We start from the raw sequence: 7716 nt of genomic DNA, 5'->3' as shown, positions 1-7716 counted from the left end.
TCGCGGGCTCGGTTCCCTGGCTCCGGACCCGGTGCCGAGGACGCTGCGTGACCTAGGTAACGCTCCGAGCGGGCACCCTCCTCCTCTCCCGTGCGTCGCGCACATCTGCACGCGCCTGGCGAATGTGGCCGTCTGTCGCCGCGACGGTGATGCTCCGTGGAAGTCCCCGGACGCCGTCGTACGCGTTTACTTACTAGGGACTCTAAGTACACCTACCGCCGTCCCGCGCTCCGACCCCCAGTTTCCCCGAGTGTGAGGCTGGCTGCTCCCCCTCCGCCGCGAGCTGGAGTGACCGCCCTGTGAGGCATCCGGCTGCTTCCTCTGGAGCAACCCCAGACCCTAGCGTACTCAAGGGCTCGGGGCTTCCTTGAGCACCTACAAAACGGTAATTCTGTGCAGGGCCCTAAGACGACTGGTAATACTAGCAACTTCAGTATCCGCATGTCATTGCCCTCATCCTTCGCGACAACCTGCGGTGTACGTCTTATAGGCACCCCAAGTCTACAAAGATACAGAGAGGCATAGTGGAAGTCTTAGTTACTTTTCTCCTCGTTGAGGTGAAATACCCAACGCCCAACGTTAAAAGGCGAAAGGCTTATTTCCCCTCACAGTTGTGGAACTTTCAGTGCATAGTTGGCTTCCTCCAAGGCAGGTCGCACATGGCAGTGGGTAACCGTTCATGGCAGTGGAAGACAGCAAAAGCAAGCAAGGAAGAACAAGACAAGCCTCTTTCTGTCCCTTATATTGTATGCACCCTACCAGTATTGGATGGATCCAGCAGTCACCTAACATTAATCCCAGCATTGCACTACGAATCCATCACACTCTAGATTCAGCCACCCCCGAAAAAAGCCCGCCCCCTACAACTGCATGGGGCCTGGGGGCAGGCATCTAGACACAGTCCTTAACAGTGAAGTTAAAATAGCCCGGAAAGAAGGTTACACATTTTAGAAATTGCAGGTCTGGCTGAGAGGCAAATAAACGTTGGGTAAGTGAAGGAGACAAAATCACAGCACATTTGGGTTTACTACAAACGGGATAGGAACATACGCCAGGTGCTTAAGAGAACCTCGATAGCTGCAGGGAGGATTTTTCTGGAGGAGGTGGTGTCTAAGCTGGGTTTAGAAGAAGGCTTTGGAGCTTAATGGTGAGTACAAGTGAAGAGCCATAAATGATTCCAGCATTACGGACTGGAGAAGACGAGTGATGGTTGTATTGAAGCTAAAATAAGAGCAGGACCGACACCAAGGACTTTCTACCTTGGGAACTAAAAATCATTCATTTGACCCTGGATTAGGAGGAAGCCAGCAGATTTTAAGTATGGAAGACACACCAAATGTTGTGCTAGAAAAGCTAAGCTAGAAACAGCAGAAGAGTTCAGGGCCAGGTAATTGTGAAATTATGGAAATACGTCAGGGTGAAACACTGTCGTAGGCAGAATAAGGATGCCCTGAAATTTGTCCATTCCTTAGTCCCCAGAACCTGTAAGTATGCTAACATCACATGGCAGAAGGCGCTTTGCAGGTACGATTGAGGACACTGAGAGGGGGACCTTGTGCTGGATTATTTAAGTGGACCCAAACTAAGCACAAGTTTAGTGCAGTAAAAACAGAGGTCTTCTTTTACCTAGTGTAGACTTGTGTTCCTCCTAGTTGTCATCCTTTAAAAGTGCGGTGGGGGGCTGGGGATTTAGCTCAGCGGCAAAAGCGCCTGCCTGGCAAGTGCAAGGTCGTGAGTTCGGTTCCCGGTACCAGAGAAACCCCCCCCCCCAAAAAAAAAAAAAAAGTGTGGTGGGGCACACCTGGGCCACGAGCCCGACTGTGGGAGACCTCTAGACACTGGGAACAGGCCCTGGCAACAACAACAAGAATCGGCAGAACTGCCAGTCATCTAAGTGAGCAAGGCAGTGGGTCTTCCCTGAGCGCTTCCAGAGAGTAACTCAGCTGTACTTACACCTTCATTTATCACTTACAGAACTATAAAATAATAAACTTGTGTTGTTTTAAATGCCTAAGTTTGTAGTAGTTTGTTATGACAGTAGTAGCAGCTAATATAGTATAGATGGTGAGGGCTCAACCTAAGTAGATGACAAAGAGGTGGATGTAAGTCCTGCACAGGCCCTGGAGATTGATGCCATGGGAAGGGAGCTATCCAGGTCATTTTTTGGGATTTTGTTTTGTTCTGTTTGTTTTGGTACTGTGAATCGAACTCAGGACATTGTGCTTGCCAGGTAGGCACTTGTGCCACTGAGGTATATTCCTGGCCTAGTCCATGTTAGTTTTAAAGGTTTTGGGATTGGCAGGCTGTGTTCAGTAGTGGGAGGGACAAAGGCAACTACTTTCAAAACACCCTACAGTATGCAACTCAATTAGGATTGAGTTTGTTCACTTCCGGCCTCCCCCTCTTCCAAATATTTAGAAACTATTCTTCAGTGCCCATGAGCAGTGATTTTGTCACTGCCAATTGAGAGTTCTAGTGCTGGATCTTCCTATGTAAATTGAGTGTCTTTGGAGAAAGCACAGACTTTAAGGAGGCTTGCTTTCTTTTAGTCTGTGAGATGGAAAGAGAAATCTTATCTGTGTGATGGATGTGAATCACAGAGGATGTCCTGTTGTCTGAAAACTCAATTCTGGAAACTCACTGTTCCACAATTTCAGGGTCCCTTCCCCATCTGCCCATACAGCAGCACTCCACAGAGCAGCCTGTACCTTGATCACGTTGTGACGTTCCACAGCTACAGCTTCCTGCCCGTGGTCCCCGTGCTTTCCTCTCCCTTTGTCTAGATTTGAACTTCTCCCAGGGGACATTTTTCCTCATCCAACCTGAACCAAAGTCAGGACAGCAGTCACTTCCTTGTTAGTGCTTCCTAATCCTTTGCCCACAGATCTTTCCAGGGACTGACCTAGCGGATCCTTATAGCTACCTACATTTTTCATATGGGATTCTTTTAGAATTGGAAAGTACGAAACTTGGTGCCTCTGCAGATTCATAAACTCTAACCCCAGCTGCGTCTTTGTGTACCCTGGACATCCTGTTGCACAGTGGAAGACGAGGCTTAATCTTAATGTCCCAGGACATCGTTGCCATGCTCTCACCCTTTTGGTCCTTAATACCTGATCTCCCCTCCTAGTTCATGGAAAATACAGAAATCAAGAGAAAAATTTTCAATCTCCTGCCCCAGGCACCAAAAATGCCATCTGCATCCACACTCATCTTGACTTTCTTTCATCTCCATGAATCAAAATAAAGTTGTTCAACAGTTCCCTGAGCCCTCCTTTCTATCTCAGGGGCCACATTTCATTAATTATCCTTTCTTTTCTTTTTATCCTCGGCAAATTCTGTACTTTCAATGCAGAACGTAAAAATGCTAAAGTTTTAAAAACAATAATACAAAATTTGTAATTCTCCACATAATCGACTGCCTCTTCTCAGCACAACCCCAGGACTAATGGTAGAAACAACGCAGAGAAGCCCTTGCCTTGTGTTTACTTCTGAGAGAGGCGGGAAGTGGTAGGGGGAGGGGCACCTTTGTAACATTAGGCATCTTTTATCATTGTCTTCAAAGTGCTATTAGTCTTTAATGCCTTCAACTTTGGTAAAGAACTAGATAGAGCTTTGCTTTATCCTCTGTATCTCAGAAATTAGCAGGATAATTAATTTTCCTATTTTACTTGGATTGATAGATAATAGAGTCATTTTGTTTTCAAGCTATCTCTTGCATATTTCCAATTTGGAGTAAAAAAAAATAAATTAGAATCTAGATGCGCCTAATAGTCAATGACAAAATGATATTTTTAAATAATTGTAGCTATATCTGAACTGGTAAATCCTTTGAACAAGAAAGTCCTCAAGCCCTATAAATTACAAATAGAGATGGCTGTTACTGTAGCTGCATGCCAGAAATACCTCTTGCATGCCTTCTGGTTTTGCTTCTACCCAGATTAAGTAAAAGTACTCACTGTAGACAAAGTCATGAAGATTTTAAAGATCTGCTTCAGTTTTCTCGAGTACTGTTCTCTTGTTTCAAGCCTCTGTTTTGCCTCTTCATTGACAGCCTCCTCTCTTTGGGTGTGAGAAGTAACTGCATGGCGCTGTGATATGTGCAATAAAAATGTGTGCGGGGAAAATGTTGTATGTCTGTTAATGTTTCCCTCCTTTTATCTTTAAAATAAAAAAAAAAAAATGTGTGCGGGAGTAGTCTGGGAGGAGGAAGGAAGTGACTTGCATTCCCTGGGGGAATGGGCAGGATTTCCCAAAGGAGGCTGCATCCAACCAAATCAAAAAGGATTAGCTAGAGCTCTCTGAGCACAGTGAAGAGAGACAAAAGGATACCATTTGACATTGTCCAGCAGGGTAATGGTACTAAAGCAAGAATGTGCAACTTAAATATAGCCCCAAAAAATGTCTCTGAGGCCTTTGTGTTTTAACTATGTGTTTGCAAGAGTGTACTGAAGAACAAGTCTGATTTATAGCTGTAACTTTAGCCACAAAAATAATGTCTGATAATCCACGGCTTCAACTGTATCTTTTGTCTGACTTTTGCAGCATTATCATAACATCTAATTTTGTCTTTAAAGATGAGTTATGAATGTAATTTTTTTTTTTTTTTTTTTTGAGGCAAGGTTCACTACGCAGTTCAGGCTTGCTGGCTTTGAACTCTCTTTGTAGCTCAGGCTGGCTTCAAACTGGAAGCGATCCTCCTGGCTCAGCCTTCCAAGTGCTAGGATTATAGGCATACACCACCATGCCTGGCCTGAATGTAATTATTATTTAATGCAAACATATACTAATAAATAACATACAATTCATAGACAGGAACAGTGTGTGTGTGCGCAAGTGTGTTGCGGGGGGGATTACTGTATTGGCTTAGGAGCATAGTGGATTTTTTTGCAATGTGAAGAAAAATTTCCTTAAAATATTAAAAGTACATTTGTGGGATAGTCTGTCTCTTTTGGATCTTTATTGTTAAATAAGACTTTTTTTCTTTTACCAGTAAGCTTCCAAGGGAAATGACCTCTTCCCTGGATGCCTCACTCTCCCTAGAACTAGTTTTCCATCTGGTCTTGTGAGAATCAAACCCTTATATTTCTCAGTAGTCAGGGTTATGACTTGTTCTATTTCACCATTCAGAATGAGACTCTGTCCTTCTGAATTCAGATTTATATTGTGTGGAACTTGTCAGCACTCTTAGTGCGGTTGTTTTCTGCTATAATATTGGGTTTTGGGTCTTAGACCATTATTTCCAATTTATGTTCAATTAAAAGCTTATTGCACTCTTGGCCACCTACTATGCAAAGGTATAGTTTCTGAGTTTTTTTAATCTTTGTGCAGAATTGTTGAAACTTTAGCAGTTGTCATCACAGTTTTGCAGAAACTAAAGACTTGATAGTGAGATAAGCAGGCAATGATGAATCACTGTACAGTGTGTGCACCACACCAAGTCCAGGGGATGTGCACTCTGCAAGTGAGCCCTTGCTTCGCCTGCCGAGTCCTGTTGTAGAGCTGCAGTCTCAGAAGTGCCTCATTTCTGGAGCTTCACTCACCTGTACATGAAGCTCCCTTTACTGTGATCACCAAATGGGACACTTTTTCCCCATTAAGGTTCTCATTAGGGGAGGCTGTGAAGTATTGTAGTTTGTCATCTTCATGTCTACTGAGGTAACAGTAGCTTAGTGCATTTCCTGAAAAACATAGAACGAAACCAAACAAAAATACAATCAGATGCTATTTTAAGAATTATCTTTAGTTCTCTGTATATTCTAGATAGTAGTCCTTTGTATGAAGAACAGATGGCAAGAATTTTTCTCACCCTGTGGGTTGTCTCCTCACTCTGTTGGTGGTTTCTCTTGCTGTGCAAGAGCTTTTTAATGAGATCCAGTTGTTAATTCTTTGTGATAGTTCTTGTGCAACTGGAGTTTTGTTCATAGTCTTTGCCTATACTAATATCTTCAAGAATTATTTTCCAGCAGATTCAGTGTTTCTGTTTGAATATTTAGATCTTTGATCTATTTTTATTGATACCTAGTTTTAATTTTTGACGTGTGGAAACCAGTTTTTCCAGCACTATTTATTAAAGAGGCTCTCTTTTTTTCTAGTGAAAGTTTTTGGCAACTTTGTCAAAGATAAGGTGGCTAAGTATGTCTGGAGTTCTTCCTGCATCTTCTAATCTGTTCCATCGATCCTCAGGTCTGTTTTTATGCCAGTACCATGCTGTTTTTATCACAGTAGCTTTGTAGTGTAATTTCAAGTCAGGGATAGTGATGCCCCCTGCCTTGCCTTTGTTGCCCAGAATTGCCTTTGCTACTCAAGGTGTCTTCTAGTTCCAAATGAATTTTATGATCTTCTCTAATTCTGTGAGATATGCTGATATAAAGAATTCAAAAACCCCTCAGAAACCCCAAATTTAAAGACCCAATACAAAAATGGGCATCTGAAATAGGCACTTCTCAGATGAAATAGAAATGGCAAATAAATATATGAAAAAAATGTTCAACATCATTGGCCATTTGAGAAATACAAATTAAAGAACACTGAGGTTCCATCACACCCCAGAAAGAATGGCTGTTCTCAAAAAGTCAACTAATAACAAATGCTGGCAGGGCTGTGAGGATAAAAGAACCTTTTTCCACTGTTGGTGGGGTGTAGACTGGTTCAAGCACTGTGGAAATCAGTGTGGAGATTCCTCAAAAAACTAGGACTAGGGTCCTATTTGACCCAGCTATTTCCTTTCTCAGTATCTTCCTGAAAGAATTAAAACCATCATACCACAGTGATATATGCACACCCATGTTTATAGCAGCATGGATGGTAATAGCTAAATCTTGGAAACAACCCAAATGCCCATCAACTGATGAGTGGATAAGGAAGATTTTTTTTTTTATGCAGTGGAGTACCACTCTGCCATAAAGAAAAGCTTGAGACATGCCCAGCTAAATGGATGCACCTCGAGACTATACTTTTTTTTCCCCCCAGTAACGGGAATCGAACTCATGACCTCGTGCTTGCCAGGCAGGCACTGTGCCGCTAAGCTAAATCCCCAGCCCCCAGACCATACCCTTAAGTGAAATAAATCAGACATACATGTGTAAATACTGCACTGTTTCTTTGGTGTGAAAAATGAAAGTGTATATAAGGACCAAAATGTGTAATAGATACTATGAAATAGCAAGAAATTGTTCAAATAAGAAGGGGAATTGGGGGGGGGAGGAGGAAAGAAAGGGAAAAGAAAAAAAGGAAAAAATGGAAACAAAGGTTTTGTAAATAAGAAGGGTTGAAGGGAGGGTAGAGGAAGGGGAAAACAGAATTAGGTTGTATCATATACAGGTACAAATTCCCTATGACGAATGTGATCATTACATATACCTAAAATGTATCAATAAGCTTAATTTTTAAAAAATTATCCTTAGCTGGGCATGGTGGCACATGCCTGTAATCTGAGGACTTTGGGAGGTTTTGGCAGGAGAATCACAAGTTTGAGCCCAGCCTGGGAAATTTAGCAAGACCCTGTCTCAAAAAAGGGGGTGAGGGTTCTGGCACTAGAAAGGTGGTTCAGTGAGAATGTCCTGGGTTCATTCCTCTGTATTATAAAAAATGATCTTGGCCAGGCATGGTGGCACACCCCTGTAATCCCAGCACTTGGGAGGCTGAGGCAGGAGGATTGTTGCGAGTTCAAGACCAGCCTAGGCTACCAAGTGAGTTCAAGGCCAGCCTGAACAG

The 7716-nt window shown here is 42.9% G+C and overlaps 1 long non-coding RNA gene across 1 annotated transcript in view; it reads right to left on the bottom strand.

The window, feature by feature from the left end:
- Positions 1 to 5142: 5142 nt before the first annotated feature.
- Positions 5143 to 7716, bottom strand: part of LOC106147106 — a 13274-nt gene continuing 10700 nt past the window's right edge. The window contains exon 2 of the long non-coding RNA XR_001231863.1: positions 5143 to 5681. This is a non-coding gene — a long non-coding RNA (uncharacterized LOC106147106). The remainder of the gene's footprint in view (positions 5682 to 7716) is intronic.

Source organism: Chinchilla lanigera, unplaced genomic scaffold (assembly GCF_000276665.1).
Source record: "Chinchilla lanigera isolate Chin_1 unplaced genomic scaffold, ChiLan1.0 scaffold00007, whole genome shotgun sequence".
Taxonomy (NCBI): Eukaryota; Metazoa; Chordata; class Mammalia; order Rodentia; family Chinchillidae; genus Chinchilla; species Chinchilla lanigera.
This window is presented reverse-complemented; position numbering and strand designations above follow the sequence as displayed.